Source organism: Drosophila elegans, unplaced genomic scaffold (genome assembly GCF_018152505.1).
Source record: "Drosophila elegans isolate 14027-0461.03 unplaced genomic scaffold, ASM1815250v1 contig_476, whole genome shotgun sequence".
In the NCBI taxonomy this organism is placed as follows: domain Eukaryota; kingdom Metazoa; phylum Arthropoda; class Insecta; order Diptera; family Drosophilidae; genus Drosophila; species Drosophila elegans.
This window is the reverse complement of record NW_024545863.1, coordinates 4,517,249-4,535,540: the sequence shown is the minus strand read 5'-3', so window position 1 is coordinate 4,535,540 and position 18,292 is coordinate 4,517,249. Positions and strand designations below refer to the sequence as shown.

At 43.4% G+C, this 18,292-nt stretch overlaps 1 protein-coding gene across 5 annotated transcripts in view; it reads left to right on the top strand.

Moving 5' to 3' along the window:
• The window catches only part of LOC108148614 (limbic system-associated membrane protein), a 74,161-nt gene that overhangs the window by 42,168 nt on the left and 13,701 nt on the right, over positions 1 to 18,292 (top strand). The gene's annotated exons all lie outside the window — the stretch shown is intronic.

Here is an 18,292-nt window from a genome sequence, read left to right as displayed (position 1 = left end):
TAGCCCCTCACTTCTAAACCCATCCCCCTGGCATTGACATCATCTCTTCGGCGGCAACATGTTCACGTTGGTCTTATCGCGCCACAAATCTGTGACCAGAAGCTGGGCTTGGTGCCAAAATGCGCCACCTAATGCCACACATTTAATTAGGGAGAAACTGGGAAGTTGAGCAAAAAAAAAAAATATATAACGCCAACCATTTTCCCGGTTCAAGCATAATTTTTTTCCATCATTTAGATGGAGATTATCGGGGCGCAAAACGAAAGATGCGCAATAATCGGACAGAAAAAAGGAGCCGAGAAAAATGGATAATTGTGGAAATATCGCTGTTTGTATTTTAATTAAACGCTCGACTTTAAAGAATATGTATAAGTGTCATGAGGAAACTTTCTACTCGAAACTAAAATATGCAGCATAAGGACGGTAAGTTTTTTCTTCGCCGCAACAACCATATCATAGTCGTGTGAACTCGAGTTAAATGCAATCAAAGCAAAGACTAACCACCCGGTCTGCCGCCGCTCTAAAGAGCTAATTTATCGGGGATTGTGAAGCGTTTTCCTATATTTTTCTATGTTTTTTTTGCCCCAACAAGTTGCTTGAAGTTTCCGGCTCGGAGGAGGGCATAAAAATAACATGGCACAGAGAAAGAAGGGATAATTCTGTTCAATGATTGCAATTTCAAGCTGCGCGTACTCTCGAGAAATCAAGCAAACATTTCGAGTATTTCGGTTCGATTAGTTTTTTCCGGCTATCCAGCAGGCCGCAGAGGTCAGCGGAGAATAGTGGATGTCCGGATATCTGACCAGGTGCATGGCCGGGGTTTTCCCATGTCTGGGTTCGAGCTAGAGTTAGAGTTAATGTCCGTGTCTGCGTCTCTGTTTATCTATCCTTTTTCGGTGCACAAATTGGAAAAGTTCCGCGCGGCACTCACAAAACAAATGCGCCAGAGCAAAAAAAAAAAAAAAAAGAAAGCAAACTCCATTTCCCATCAATATTAATTTTCAGCTCGATTCACTCGTGTTTAAATTCCGAACGGGCTGAAAGCTTCTTTAATTTCGCTTAAATTAGTCTTCAATTTGTCATCGCTGGCTGGTTGAAAGCGGATTTCAAAATCGATAACTGTGGGTGCGTTGGGGAAAAATTACTTCTACATTTACGTGTGCTTGTTCGGGACATAATGTGTGCCATAATCATCTCAAAGGACACACGCATATTAAATACATTTCCCGGGAACGTTACATTTTGGGTTTTTTCATTTTTGGCCCCCCAAGGAGACAATTTCAGTTTGTTTCCTTTAAACAGACAGTTTTGTTAAAATCAAGTACAAAGTGGCGGGCGTGGCAGGGCTCATATGTACGCCTTCCTGAGAGTTCGCCATCAAAACGACAAATAACCAAAACACACATGTGGGTGCGCGAGTATATTCTTCAGCTGTATGAATAAATGAAGAAGCCGCGCAAAATGAGAATCCTGAGACATTTTTCCATCACAGTTGATATTTAAATCTGAATATAGCCGAAATTCATTTACTTATTGACATAATTTAGGATTGCACACTTCGGGTGGGGGGTGAAAGGGGGCGGCAGTTGCGACTGATGATAAGACGGAATTTGTGTCTTAGAGGAGGAAAATGGGGAGGAGACAAAGCCAGCAAAACAAGGAAAAATCAAAGCTGGAAGTTGTCACACCCCTGGGACCTTGGCGGTGGTATTTTTATTATCGGCCCATAGATAGCAACAGAGCCACCCAACCAAAACCGAATTGAGATGCTAAGCACTGCGCTGAGATTTTCCATTTCGTGGGGGGGAAGGAAGGCGGAGGGTTGTGCCCCAGGAATGTCGACCAAAGACCGCAGAACCCAGAAACGGGTGACATTGAGAAGCCGGCGGTAGATAAAAGCGGTAGATAAATTACGAACAGCAACAATGGTGGACCTCTCAGCCGGGGGACTGAATGAATGACTGCAGGAGGTTGAAGTTTCGCCGGCGAATCGTTCTACTTTCGTTCCACACCCACCGCAAAACCGAGAAACGGTTGCGTGAAAAGAAATAATGAAGACACCCCACCAACGCTCAATCACCCAAGCACCACCCCATTGCCAGTGAAGAGAAGGGTAACTTTCCTTATCCAAGGACAAGGTGTAAACTAGAACTGTAATTATATCATACAAAAAAAAACTTGGTATTAAACTATTTTAAGATTTAAATAGGAAGATAGAAATGCAAGATTATAGAGACAGATTTTAAAAATCAAATACTTTAGTAAAATGTTAATGCTCTTCTTTTGAATTTAATATTATTTCGTATATGCAATAATGTTTAAACCGCATTGACTTATGATAACAACGAATACTACCGTAATTTTCAAAAGTACCTTGGTACCAGAATACCTTCCATCACTGTTCGCCATCCATATTTCGCTTTCGAGGAGCAAGGAAGTGTCAGGTGAGATTGGTGGTGGTGGTGGTGCTGCTGCTGCCAAGATTGAGATAGCGCGCGAATTTGTCGCGTTGGCAGATGTGAGCCAACGACATTGATAAGCCGACAAACGGGAGCCAAAGTTGCCATTGTGATATGATGATGGCGCAAGAGTCTCGGGATGCCAATCAAAGTATCGCAACAAGGCCGCTGGGACAGTTTCGCGCCTGCCGGCAATCGGTTACAGAGCATTCCCGGTGACGAGACTGGGAAGATGTCGCCAAGAAGGATCCATTAGCCTCCGCTAACTGTGCTTTGCATACTAAAAGCCAACACGTTCTGGCCAAATGAGAAATGGAACGTCAACTGTGTGGGCTTATTGATTTAAGCGCTTTTAATTGCAGACAACAGACAGGGAGCCAGAAGTGGCCATCCCTCAGCTAAGCAGACAGTTCGCATTGAATGGATGTGGATGAAGGAGGAGGAGGTGGAGGAGGAGGAGGTTCCGGCTACGTGATCGTGCCTGTTAATATGCAGGCGCATAAATTAGAATATTTAAATTGAGTTCTTTGACACCGCGTGGCCGGGCAAAACGAAATTATAGAAGCTTATGTTTTCAATTAAGCAGTTTTTGCACATCAGGTGCGTTTTATGCCACTCAGACGGTCAAACGGCTGACGGGGTGTGGACTTTTGGCTGGCTGACAAAACAGGCAGCCAAGGACCTAATGACAAGGACAACTGAGCGCGCCATCGTTAAGCTTTTTAATGTACAATTCCTGCCGCCAGACGACGAGGAGACCAGCTGCTGTCAGCGGAGACAATGAGTAAAGCTGCTGAGCCACAGAGAAGCGATTTCACAGCAGAGGGATATATATTAAAACCGACAACCCAGAAGTGCCGAAATTGAAATGAGAAATCGAGTGCCGTTTGCCAAGATGGCGATAAACATTTTCGCATATACTCACACAGAGGGAAAGCTTAAAGCTAGAAAAATGTGCAATTTTAAATCGTACCAAATCAAGTAAGGTACGACATCTTTACATAAAGTGTTATTCAAATCTAAAACTAGTAAAAGTGATTGCATTTTGAAGTTAAACTTATTTTAGATCACATATCGTCCTCATAACTTTTAAAGTTAAGTTGAATACAAAATTGTGGAAAATATTAATAAACATTAACTTAATAGGATCTTAATGTAATGGTTTCTTCAATAACTTTGTATTTTTTTTGCTTTTATGTACATAAGCTGTATTTGTACCACTCCTTTAAGCTCATTTGCTTATACACTTTTCCCCCAGTGCAATGACTTCCTCCCAGCAGCAGGTGCTGTCGAAGATGCTCGGCAATATTGCCATAAATGACTGCAACTCGTTGGAGTACCGACTGGACGGGGGCGTTGGCTTCCACGTGGGTGTGGCTGTCAACCCGGCATCATCAAGTGCAAACAATGAGCGCTTCAAGTGGCTGCCGGAGGAGCGGCAAGTGGGGCGGAGACGGGGGGCTTGTTTAATGAAAGGACACAGAGTGGCAGGCGAAAGCAAAACATATGAGCAAAGGACTGTTTAATGAATGGCCCCGGGCTAATATTTGCCCTGCCTTCTTTCTAGCTCGCTTTTTGTTTGAGCCTGGTGGGCGAAAGGGACAATATTGAAGTTTCTCGTTAGGAGGAAATAAAAAACTCCAGCCAAAACAACTCTGCCGAAGATTGGCAAACAAAGCAGCTTTTGTTTTCAACGGAGCGTCTGAGATGCCGCAGGTGTAAACTTCAAAAGGAGCTGAGAGGCTAGGGAGATTGTAATAAGACGATGGGCGGATGGGGGATGGAGGATGAGGGTGCGGGATGGTCCATCTTAATACGATTTATGTCCATAACGATAGACACATAATGCATAAATCACTTATCCGGAGATCTGGTCGACCCCGGGGTAGTCATTTAGCTCAGAGGACGGCTTATCAAATATCACCCAAGGTCCATTTCGAATCAAGGAACATTTTTGTTCCAAGCAGCAGACATGTCACCCGAACGAAGTGAAAAGAAAAACAAATATCTGGCGGGGAAAAGCAAGTTAATAGCAAAATGCTGTCAAAACACATCCGAGACACACGCTCATTGGCAGCATCATTCATCTCTGCATACGGATTGTAAATACGGGCGATATGCCAGAATCGGGGGACAAACGTATGGCTGGGGGACGGCAAAGAAGGATGGATAGATGAATTTCTAGGACACGCAGGACACGCAGGACAGAAGGGAGCCACTTGTTTTTGCTTATCTGCTGGCAGCTTGTTGATTTGCATCTCTTTTTCAACCGCTCACAAAATAACGAAGAGCAATAACCGACTGGAGCAAGAATCCAGCACACTCATTTCCATACGGGCCACAGAAAAAATGAAGGCAGAGCTACAGGACACACTCCCACTCATCCCGCAAATGGAAATTGAATGGATTTTGATTTCATATTTGTGCTCTTGGCATATTTTAAAATTTGATTTACTTGCCACATGCTCAGACGAAAGCGAAAAACAAACTTCATTGCCACGCCGGGCGAAATAAAGCTGTTGTACTTTAAGAATAATTGCATATATTGTGCATTTAAAGATGAAGATAAGGTTGTATTTTAATCGCTTTTCTTAAGACTGAGATGGATTATAAACTCAATTATAAGTGAATTAAATAAGCAATTTTTCGAATTGACTATGAAGTCTTGCCTGCAAAATGGAATTATAAAATGACTCGTAAAGTAAAAGCCAGATAGTAGATTAGATTGAAAATGCATGGGAACATGAAATTATAATCCGAATCGAAAAGGAACCTTGGCGAGCTATTAACGCTGGGGCATAGCCACTTAAACGACCCCGAGGGACTCACGCATTTGCGGGGAAGTCCTTCGCTGGGTCTTGGTCTTATCCAAGATCGGTTGGCTGCTTTGCATAATCGTTGACTGTGACATGGCCTTTTAATGTACGACACACGCAGTGGCATTCCATCCACTCCCCCGAGGCCACGCCCCCCAGTGGGAGGCAGCCTTGTGCGCCTCGTACAGTTTTATTAATCGACGCGTGTCACTTATTAGCCGCAGGATTTTTCATGTGCCGTACACGCACATGAATAAAGGGTAGTTGAAGGTGGGTCGCTTGGTGTGGGGTTTGGGTGGAAGGACGTTTCTCAACCCTTTGACGGCAAACAAGAGCAGCATTTTGAGCTTTGATAAATGAGGCACACTAACCCGGCTGCAGAGAGAAAAAAAAAGAACAGCACTAACAATCGCATAGAGGAATCAGCAAAAACCAGGCTGCTACAACAATATATTATAATTTTTCCTTTCTCCAAATTAGATGTGCATGTTTACCACTCATATTTTATCAGATAAGTTCCAGACTAAAATTACCAGCTTACTGCCTCGGTTTAAGTTCCTAGAAATGGGAAATTTTTCAACTATTATTGTACATTAAAGCTCCTGTACAACAAACTTTCCAGCCAACAAAGTTTACTTATCATGTAAGCGCTACAAAATTCCCAAAATTTAATTAATACCTTATTTTTACGAGAGAAAACAATTTCTGATTTGTTTTTCGTTTTTTATTTATTTCCAGGTGAGTTCAGGCTGGACAGACGAATCATTGAAAACAATGGGTAAACATAAGCCGCACAAAAAGAGCAAAGTAAACAATGGCAGTTGATGTAATTTATTAATGGGGCGTTTATTGTTTAACCTTGTGTTGTGTAAGCAAAGGACTGCATTTAAATAACATGTAACAAAATGGGTTTGGATTGAAACCGAACGGGGTGATTAAAAATGCAATAAATTCAAACAGAGATACACAAGCAGGTCTGTCCGATTCCGATTCCGATTTCAGTGTGTGTGACAATGCATGAAAAATGCAGTACTCCAGGAGGTGGTTTTTGCTTTTCCAATTTGCCGAGGAGTGTCCCGGCCAACTAATCACAATTGCAACCCCAGCATGGGCACACAGATTCCCATTCAAATCCACTCAATGCAGCAGCACAACTTGGACTGAGATTGGCATTTCTAATTCAATTATAATTGCCGGCTCATCGCCCCCAAAAACCCAGTGCTACCGCAATATTAAAGGCTTAAAAATGCATTAAAGCCGCAGCTCGGATCGCCTGCAGCCTGCAGACTAAAGCGAAAATCAATAAAATGTATTACATGTCACTTTTGCAGAGCAGCATCCTCGGCTTGGGTTTCCAGCGTTGTAGCATCAGTTGTACACTGGGAAATAATGTAGAATATTGTCCATGGGCGACAATTTATTATTGGGATTTCTTTACGGCAACTTATCAGAAGATAAGTTATAAAAGATATTGTACTGGCAGTTTTAATGAACACAAATGGAGAAGTCAATTTTTATGAAAATGTTTTTATAAGCATCTAAAACCGAGCTTTTCTTTATATGTTATACACTTGAACTATGTAGAAGAAGAATAATGTCACAATTCAATTTACAATCCATTCAATGATGCTATAGGGAATTTGTAATTTCAAAACTCGAAGACGTGTTTTATTTTCAGTGCCATAAAGTAAGTTTTTCTATCAGAGCGCAGCGGGCTTATGTCTGTGTGCACACATTTGGCACAGTTTTCAATTTCATTTTCCATGCTGAATTAAAACCTGCTACACTCGAATGCCTTTCACATGTGGGTTTGAGGCGGCGTTAAAGGAGGAGTCGGCTCGAGGACTAAGCGGCATTCCGTCTGCTGCCGCAGGATTTTTTCGTGCTGGTTCTTTTCCTTCTGTTCGCCCCATTTGCTGCAACGACTTGCTGACTAACTGCGCCGGCAACGACAATCTCTGGCTGTCTTTGGATGGCCAAACGGCTGAAAGACTGGAGAGCTGAAAGACAGAAAGGATGGCTGGCTCACTTCCTTTTGGCCGCCTCCACTCGTGTGCACAGCTTGTTTCCGTTTCCGGCGCAGACAACATTTGCCTGGCCCCCACTTGGTCGCCGATAACTTTCAAGTTGGCAAACTCACAGCTGTTCGACCCAGTTGCAATGACTTTGATTCGGGATTCCCATTGCACTGCGGCCCATTATCGAGCGCACTCCTTTTGAGGCTCTAGATTTAAGTAATTAGAATTAGAAGACGACCGTTCTTCCACTGTCTCTTAGGCAGCTCAGAGGAAGTAATGAATTGACACATATCAGAATCGGCATCCAATGGGGCTTCATCCATAATTGATTGGCAAATATGCAAATAAAAAACAAGACCCGACCGGACCAGACCAGACAGAGCAAAAGGCACTGGGATATATATTCATGCATACATAAGTGGGGATTTGACTTGCCTGCTCCGTCTGAGTTCTGTCCAGTCGACTCGGACATGACCATTAAATTTGGCTTAAATATGAAATAACTTCGGGGCCGAGCAGACAGCAGTCTGGCGAGTGTTTATCTTTAAAATCGTAGTCGACCTAAGCGCTCTGCGGGGGTTGTCCGGGATTGTCGATTGTCCGGGGCTGCAATTTCTGCTTGATTTATGCCCAGCAAATGAAACCACAAGCAACAAGGACAGCCAGGACAGCCAGAACAACCAGGACAACCAGGCCCTAAGTCCTAAGCCAAGGGATCTGAAAAACTGTTGCCCAATTTGTCTGTCGCTGTGACTGTGGATGCATTTCCATCTGCCTTTGAGTTGCTCAGACTCTAGCCTCACTTTTGCTGGTATTTAAACAATCTAAATGATGCTCTTGGTCCTGCCAGCAAATTGAAATTTACTGCCCCCCTTTTGCTTGACATTGCTAAATGTTTGTTCGCTCTAAGTTCGCTCGCAGGGTTTTATCTTTCGCTGTGTCACCATGTCGGACGGGATGGGGGGATGTCACCTATGTGTGGGGGGCACCGGTGCCCACAACCGACCTCATTAACATTTTGCTAACAAACGCACCACAAATTATCCCGTTTAATTTATTTTCAAACTCGCCTCCGCTCCGCTTGCGCTGCAACTCTAAAAAGAATCCGGAAAAACAGTCGAACACTCGGCAAACAAGGGACGGGATACAGCAATCACAGACAGGGGATTTAACACTGTTAAATAAATTAGCAGAAATAAGCGCAATGCAAAGTAACAGACAAACATTAGTTAGCTGAAAATTGGCCAACGGCACACAAGCTCACATGGCAAAAAATGGCTGGGGGATTTGGTTTCGCCAGACCGCATTCCTGTTGTGATTAAATGCACGTAATTATCCGCACTAATAGTGAAAATGTGGCCAGACCAAAGTTCTTTAAACGGAGGCTGCCTGTCGGGTCATCAAGTCGAATCCGATGAGGCGCCTTAAATTATACAAAAATTCAGCATCATTGGGGGAATATATTTTCTATACTATATGACTGGCGAAAGTTATCAGAAGATATCAGAATGTTTACGGCCCGAAGGCAGGGTGATATGCGCCCAGTTTAGTGGAAAAGGGGCAGCGACGACCTTCGTTTGCTCTTCATATTAACAATATTGCGCCCGACGACAATCAACTGACATTTCATAATAAAATAATAGGATTTGCGAGGCGGCCAAACATTTGCATTTTGGCCTCAAAGAACACACACCATCACACATATATAGGCAAACAGTTAACGCAAATATGAGGCGGGTCAAAAGACAAAGGTCGTTCGCCAACATGGCTGCCTTCTCCACTTTGGCCACGTTTGTGCGGCGGAATGGCTTCATGGAAAGTTGTTGGCCATTTCGTAGCATGAACAGAAACATTTTTTTTGCAACGATTTTATAAGGATTTAAATAGAGGAAAGATAAATTGTTTGTGTGCATTTAAAATTAAATTTGAAACTTAAGCTTCTCTCTAAATTCACAAGAAAAGTAAAAATTAAAGAAAGCTCTTTAACGTTTAAACGTATTAACGTATTGTATTAAATGAACTCGTTACATTAACAGCAAACTTAATTTAAACTTAGAATTTATAGGTCCCCAAGATATCAAGAAATCCATGCATAAACCCAGTCCATATTAGTGGGTATGTTTTTGTGTGCTGACAGAATTTGCCCAAGTTTTTGTACTTCGGGCTATTTGCAGAGGAAAACTTTCCACCGCTAGTTGACTAGTTAAAAGTGGAGACAGCACTTTGCCCCACTCTTGGCTGGCTTCGATTTGAGCCCCCTCAGTACATAGCCACTCACCTTCTGCTCGGCGGTCGTGAGTCGACTAACTAAGCTGCCAGCCGCTTTTCTGAGGCGGTAATTAAAAGCAATTTGTAAGTTAAGCCCGAGCACAAAAGCCTCCCGCAGCCGCACACTGCCGTTTTAAATTTCGGCCAAAGTACGGGAGAAACTCCCAGGACTTAGGGCCAATAATATGCATAGCCCTGTGGCTGTTTAGTCGCTGCTCAAGGACTGCTCATAACGGAGCATTAAATTTATCAGTTCGTTGAACAGCGAGGAGTGGGCCGGCTTAAATGCTCAACTTTCGATGGCGGCGGAAGCGAGCGAAGTCAATTTTTATTGGGCGTTGCTTGTAAAAGGAGCAAATCTGATACACGAAATTGCAGATATCTACAGGAAATAAAACAAAACGATCGTGGGAGCAGAATCAAATTGAAATTTCTCCGCTGCTGCTCCAGACATTCAGCCATCCAGACATGCAGACATCGAGCCATCGAGTCCATCGGCCAGGAAGCAAAGCAAAAGGCGATGGCTGGGAAAAATCAAGGAAAAGAGAAATCGAGCGAGCCATAAAACGCCGGCCTTCCAGCAAGTACCAAAAGCTTTGGACAGGAACTGGACATGCGGCGCGGAAATGTCTTGGGCAAAAAGTACGAGTACAAATGCTGCGCGACAGCCAAAAAAACGAGAAATGTGAAAAGTTCAAAGACGACGGGGCCAGGGAAAAAATGAAAATTGAATGGCCACGCTCGGTTGGCTTTTTCCATCGTGGATCCTGGACGGGCAACTCCTCCGCCCTCGCCTCCTCCTCCGCCATTCATTCCATTCCCCCCCCTTTTTCCGACAGCGTCCTTGTCGTCCTTTGGCTAGGACCAGGAAGATGGCCATTATACTTTATGCAAATCTTGTGGCAGCTTTAACAAACCTCCGGCACCAGGCTCCGTTGTAGACCGCACAGGAAGAGCACGAGCACTGGCGAAACAGACGTTGGTCGCTTGTACGCTTGGTTGGCCAAAAGCCGCAGCAGCAACAAACACCCACGCATTTTAATTTAATTAATTTAAATTCTTAATGTGATATCTTAGGCCACCCACTGCGCTGCGACTCTAACTCGCTGGGCGGCTGTTCGTACAACTATGTTGTATATTTAATGCCATTTTTTCGCTGGCACTGCAATCGCTTAATGTTTCGTAAACAATTTTGAGGCGTTGCAAATTAATGGCCAGCACCCACCAAACGGCACCCAGCGACTCGAGTGTCGAAGTCGGGGCGCAAGTTTTCCGAGCAATTGAAATTGGAGTGCTTGCCTGCAAATGGCCTTAAAATTCAAATTAGCCTGGTGCACGAGTGCCGTAAGCCGGCGTCATTACTCATACGCCGTGTGGGCGTCGCTTTTTTGTGGGGCCAAATGCCTTCCGCTTTCATAGAACTCCTGAGTGAGTGTGTATAAAATATTAGAGAAAATTCCTGTCAATATATATAACCGCAAACATTTCTGTCTATTGAGAAGTTTGATTTACGGCTGAGGATGTGGACGTGGATGTGGAAATGGAAGCGAATGTGTCCTTGTGGTAGATATATAGCTCGGTTTTTCCCACTCGCTTATTAGGCGAATATGTGCGTGCGGTTATGCGCGTGTTTCCAAGGCAATTGCCAGCATTTCCCGATATTTTCTCAGAAACATAACTACCAAGTCAAGTCCACACGTCTGCGCAGCTTTAATATTTTTATAACGCCCCAGCTCCGAGGGCCCTTTTATCTGCCTTATGCGCTTAACGTTCATATACTGTTTGTTGGCTGGCGGGGGATGCGAAGGGATTTATCTTCGCCTTCTGCTTTTTCCTCTTTTGCTGGCTCAGCGAACGAAAGGGTTCGCTAGAGGAGTCCAGGCGCGAGTATTGTTTTTATTATTTAATTTAAAGGGTTTGCCAATGCGCCTGAAATATAAATTGCCAAATAAATAACAGGAATTCATAATAAGTTTATGGCCGGGCTCTCTAAGAAGCTGCCTGGATGTTCAGGCATGACAGGGCAATAAAACAATTTACGACGCATTCTGTGAACCCAGTCCAGAATATCAAAGCAGGCGAGTCAGTGCTCACACGCTTATTACGCATACGCCAAGTGCAGCGTCAACAAGCGTAAATCAAACGTGGCTCATCTCGAATTCGAACTCAAACTCAAATTCAAACACAAAATGGAACTGCAACGGCGTATGCAAATTGAGAAAACTGTCAGCACCAGTAGAGGACTCCAATGATTCGCAGGAGTTGCAAAAGTCAAAAAGCAAAAAGCAAAAGGCAAAAGGATGCAAAGTGCAGTGGCAGTGCATGCTAAGTGCAAACGTAAACGAAAATAGCTCGAAAAAATAGCATTTCACTTGCGGATTTATTTGGCATTGCAGAATTTAATGCGAACTCTGCTCAAATAATGTTATGCAAATGATATGTGCATAAAAGTCAAGCTCGATTCTGACAGCGGCAACGCCCCCACAACCATCCAGCCAAAGCCAGATGGGCGGGGATGAGCTGGGAAATGTGTGGCAGCTTGGCAGCCTTGGCAGCCTTGGCAGCTTAGCAGCCTTGGCAGCTCTGGCATTCTGGCAGCACATGTGAAACCCGTTAGAAAGATGAATAGATTGACTATCGACAAGCGCGAATGCTTGACGAGTTCACACCCACCACTGCGCTGCATCCGTGGGCGGTAAAGTGGGTGGGAAAAAAGTAAGGAAAAGCGGAAGTAACAAGGGAAAAGCAACGCGGCAAAGCTGACAGTATTTGCATATTTCGGGTGTCAAATGGCAGGACTCCTCCACCTGGTTGATGAAAGCCGATGGGTTTCTGGTCTGGGAGTTGGGGTTTCAGGTAAATGGCATTCGCTCCTTGAATGACATTTCACTCGTATGCCTTTTGTCATTTTTTCTGCGAAATTGCTGGGAAATTGCTGTGCCGACGTAGCAGGTCCGTGGCACGTTTTCCACGCCTCTGCCGTTGACGTGCACTTCCCGCACCAGCCTTGGCTCGGAAAGAGGATTTTGATAAATGCACTTACGACTCCCAAGTCAGCCAAGTCACTGGGGCTTACTGGATGCCATGTCGGCGGGGGTTTTCAAGGGGCCAACATCAGCATCCCCTAATGGGGGGTGGGCCAAAATAGGCAATAAAAATGAATTGGCCGCAGCTAGGTGAGGTGAGCTTTAAAAACAACATTGCGCCGCGGGCTAAGAGTCGACACCGTAAATAATTTGCATGCATTAAATATGCAACAAGGTAAAACAACGGAAAATGCAATATGCTGAGAGTAAGTGGGCGGGGAATGGAAATGGCGATGGCGCTGGGGTTGGGGATAGATTTAACTGGCAGGTGTGGCAACGTATCCCGCGGCTCTCCGCTCCATATGCATGGAAATCTCGACTAACAAGAAGCCGCCGAACGTCGAAACCAGAGAAAGCCAAAAAAAATATGTAATGAACGTAAACTAAAATATTTGCTCCTCGCTTCGTTTTTGGTTAGTTTCTCTTGGTTTTCCCCTCTTACCGCCACTGTGCATATTTTAAAATGCATTGAAATGCAGATAGTACGCCTGGTGAATGTGGGGAGGGCGGTATACTAGCGAATGGTATAAGTGGGCGTGGCAGGTGGCGAGTAAACACTAAACAAATGGCAAAACAAGCAAAGATGCTGATCATATACAAACAACACCTCCAAACACACGTGCACCTACGACACGTGGCAAAAGTTTTAATGAAACGAAATGTTGGTGTTGCTGCTGCTGCTGCTGCAACTATTGCGTTTGCCAGGGGCGCACTTTCACAATTTTAAAGTGGAGTTAGAAAAAACTTAAAACAAAATAAATTGTATTTGTAAAAATTTGATATATGGTGATTTTTTTCACTCCATTTCTTAAAAATGCGTATAATGGAAACATTTTTACAGCTGTTAAATAATAGTTATAGTAGCATAAAATAAACATACATGAAGATTACTTTAAGCGCAATCTAAAAAGTTTTAAAAGAATTTAATTTGTTTTCTTAAATCTTTTGTTTTAATTAAGCATAACGAATATTCGTTTTAAATGATTTCCCAAATAATATGATTTTTTTAAGAAATTCCAATATACATACGCTTTTAAATCTAATTCAAGTTGAATTGAAATATAATGAAAAGCATACTTGAAGTTGTCCTTTAATAAACTTCCACTGAATCCGACCCTGGACCCGCTGCCCCAGAACTTCCGTCAGCAGCAGCGTGGGAAAAATGCTCTGGCGTGTAAACTGAACCGCAGAAGCGAAAGAAGAGCCAAGTTGCTATGGAAGCTGCAACCACGCAACGGAAATGAGAAAACGCTGCATGTGCGGGCTTTGAGTCCGCCGAAAATAATGCAACAAATTTAGTGCGCTGACTGGGAAATGGAGTGGATGCATATATCAGTCGCCAGTGACAGCGATTTCAGCTCCTGCTCCTATTCCTCGTTGTCAACCGCAGTGTCGCTGGTGCAAAACAATCGCAATTCGAATCGCGAAAGTGCAACTGAAACTAAAACTATTGCAGCAGCCGCAGAAACAGAAACCGAAACTGCAATGAGATGCTGCTCCAGATTTCTGCGAAACAATTTCGAATGCCTCAAATCGAATCGATGCAGCCGTGTGGCAAGCTCTTCCGCCTGCTCTGCGCTCGCGGCCACACAAACTGAAACTGGAACTGAAACTGAAACCAAAACTGAAACTGAACAGATCCGAGTGGTTCAAAACAGAGGCCTCTGGCGGAACTATGCCAGCGCGCTTCGTTTACAAAAGCAGTGGAAAATGGCATAGTCATCGCTGTTCGCAGTGCTCCACCGCCGATGCCCGGTGGTTAGAGGTAAAAGTGCAGGAAAAACAGCCTGAAAACGGGAGATGTAGTACAGAGAAAATATTTTCTTAGTTTGTATTTCCAAGCAAAATACTCGGGGGAGTTCCATTAATATAAACTATGCATTCCTAAGGTGCAATAGCTAAATCATTGTAATAATTTTGATTTTTCGGCCATTGCTTCTCTCCGTTAATGAATAATCATTTTGTTAGGGATATTTTCCTACGCGTTTCGGCTGACTATGTTGCCTTCTTTAGGGGACCTGAACTAATTTGTATATTAAAATCCAAGATACATATTTACATATACAAATATAAGGTAATAGTATCGATTTAAACACAATTAAATTGTTGGGTCATTTGATTTTTGAAGCGCATAATCAGGAGCAAACAGTTCAATTACTGACATCTACTTCATGATTCAGATCTGTTTCTAGCCGTTCCTAAATACTATGGAATGCGAGATAAAATATTGTTATACACAGAAACACCGAAAATGAATAATAAATGTAAGGGGACTATTTAATCGATTAAAATCAGTACCGAAAGAATATTGATATTTTCACATTTGTATGTGGAAAGATTGGCAATTCCAGTTGTTAGGATGTGCTTCTTCCAGTGCACTTCGCTGCAAGTAGCGTCACTATGTATTTATGCAATAACGTTGACGAGCAGAACCACCGCATTGTCGTTAGCCGCTAAAAACCCCGCCACGTAAATTGTGTGCTTGTACACGAGATAAATTATTTAAGCAACAAACTGTGCTTTTCGCACCACTTTCCATGGAAAATGCAGGGCATATCGCTGTCAGATGGAAATCAATATGCACGGAGAAAGGATTGCATATCCCCTGCATTGTTGAAGCCATCTCGCAGACAATGGGCATCACATGGTCGATCTTGAAGTCTGTTAACCAAATCGAGTTTATTGTGCGGTGAGCTGACTCACTTACACTACTGCAATGTTGTATGCCGTTTTGACGTAAGTGCTCTGCGTGCGAGTGTGTTTGCAGGCGAACGTGTGTGCGTCAGGGCGAGTGCGCACTGTACGGTGGACTCATGTGACACAGTTTTCGCGTCAGCCAGGACAAGCCCCATTCGCGCTCATTTTTCAGCACGGGCAGAGAGAAAGTGTTCGACGCGGAAGTGGCGAAAGTTTCTGCGTTTGGTGCAACGCACGCAACTGGCTATGCACGTGTACGTGAGTGAAAGAGCCGTATAAATTTAAGAGCTCCTAAATTCAAGTTTGACCTTAAGTGCCATACAGAAATATGGATATTTAAATTTGTTCAACACCATATTACACCTAACAAAATTAAAGATTTTCTGGTTGAGAAACAACTACCCCATCAAAGAGTTTTTTTTTAGATTTTTAATCTAAAAGAGCTCACTCATAGAGGTTTATTTTACTTTTCCAGCATATAATCAACAAAAAAGTTAGTTATCCTATCAAAGCTTTGTTTTCTTGAGCTTAAAAGGTATAAGATATTTTATTTTTCCAAAATTCATATTACAGTTTTTTCTCATCATTTAAATAAACAAAAACCAATCTTTTTATTTGTGATTGAGAAACAACAATAAACATTTCAGTTTCGTTCGTTCTCGACTCCCTGCCTCTCTGAGCTTTACCCAGTCTTAATGAAATTTTGTGCATAGTTGAAAACCACTTTAAAATTGTTTAATGCGCCAATGGCCCGTACATTTGGGCCACAACTCTGCCAACGAAAAAGGTTTACGCACACCCAAAACACACACAAATACACAAATCACCTTCCTAGCATTCGGCTTTCTCGGTGCGAAGTGGTTTGCATGTTTAATGCATTTCATGCATGCAATTTAAGGCCAACTGCATTTTTGGTCATTTGAAAAATATGTGCTGGAGCTGAAGCCTCGCATGTGCCGCTTGGGTCTTTTTGTGGCCCAGATGACCGACCAACCCCAAAAAAGGAGGTGTTGCCGTTGCCGTCGCCAGAAAATTCATATGCAAAACTCTAATTTCGGCAGGCCTCTCAAAGGGGACGAGGTGCATATCGCGTCGACTGCTGGGGGCCAGACATATTTATGCATGCCGAGATATTAACGCAGGGGTCGGCTCGTATTTCGACAGGCGGTCGAGAAACTCGAGAGTGTCCCTGGCATAAAAGAGATTTAAAGTGCTCCTTCAGGCCCCGTCCGACACTTTTAGTAGTCGGTACTCGACGAGCTTGAGGGTATATTGTGTTTTTGAATATTTATGCAACAATGAGGAGTAAGAGCTGGTCTAGTGGACTATTAAGATTACAGTTCTGCCTTCAATAGGGCTAACACCCGTTTACATGTTTATTCGACGCCTTAAAGTATGCAATGAGTATCTTTTATTCGGTTAATCTACTCATTTATTTTATTACTCGGTCTGTGGGTGTGTAAAGTCCATGCACTGGTTGCTTATTAAAGTTCATTTGACTGCAAAATTTGTGCAATTTCACACAAGCGTGCGCTTTTGTCCCGAGACAATATAAAATCTGAGGGTCGACGTCGTGTCCAGCATTAAAGTCTGACCAATTTTCGCCCGCTTTCTTTGTACTCTGGCTGCCCTTGCCTCCCCCATAAAATGATGATCTGCGAAAATGTCCTTTTATGTCCGCTGGGCGCTAAGGACCTGTAAAAGTGTCTCTTTAGAAAAAGGTTGAGGAGGGAGGGAGGGGGCGGCTAAGGGCGGAGACAGGTGGGTCAAATGCGGAGGCGATGGCCGTGTCCAGGGTATCATAAAAGATAAAACGAGTGCGCACAAGCACACAAAACGGAAAAGTGCAGCAGGTAAAAGGAGTTAGCTGGTTGGACCAAAAGCAAAGACTTTTGGTCTGTTTGCTGATGCTGCCGTTTTCTTCTACTTCCACTCGCCACTCGCATCTATAGCTATAGCTTCAGGCGACTCCTTGGGGCGTCCTTTGGGCCAGAGGACTGCAACTCTCCTGCAATCAAATTTGTTACGCTGCGTTGGAGTCCTGTTGCCGCGCAGGACTTGCTCTTGAACTGCATTTAGCCGGGTCGGAACATTTGTTACGCTCCGCTGCGCTCATTTGTCGCCAAAAGCCGACAATACTGAAACTGCGTGACTGTTTTTGCTTGCCGCCATAGAAATTGGCTTAAAGCTGCTGCTGGGCGACAGCTATTTTCACGTTGGACAGGACAGGGCAGCACAGCAACGATGCCCCCGAGGACACGGCGAGTGCGTTAACACACTCTGACGGGTCACACGCACCAAGACGTGTCGGTACCCTCCAGCCCCTCCCCTACTCCCCCACGCCTTATATAACGCGCTAACGTTCCGGTATGTGCGTACTGCGCGTTTATTGCCATCCTGGGAGTCCTGGGGTCTCGGCGTAAACGCGAAGGACTCGCTGCTACATTTTTATGCTAATTGAAACCCATTCAGATGGAAACAAATTGCCATCGATAGACGGGTCCGTCAGGCAGGAGTGTGAGTGCACTAAGAGAAACGCATTTGCCCCCAAAACATTGCGCCGCACAGCAAACACATTGCTTTTTGGAAGTTAGAGTTTTGGAATTCATATTTAAAGCATTTTAAGATATAATCTAAACCTTTAAAATTTCATATTTTAAAATTATTATTTATTATTCAATTTAACAATCAATTTTCTGTGGTTTGTAACAAATAATATGTGTACGAATCGTAATAGCATTAAAATATTTTTATAAGAAAAAAGCTTTGATTTTATAGACTATTAAGTGCAAATTATTAATAATGTGATTTGTCATTTGTGCATCATGAAAATCAGCTACTGAACATAATAGACAAATAAATTGCTAAAATTATTTGAGCAATTCGCAAGCAGATTAATATTTGAATTTAATTTTGGTTGATATTTGTAATTAAAACATGAATTTGCT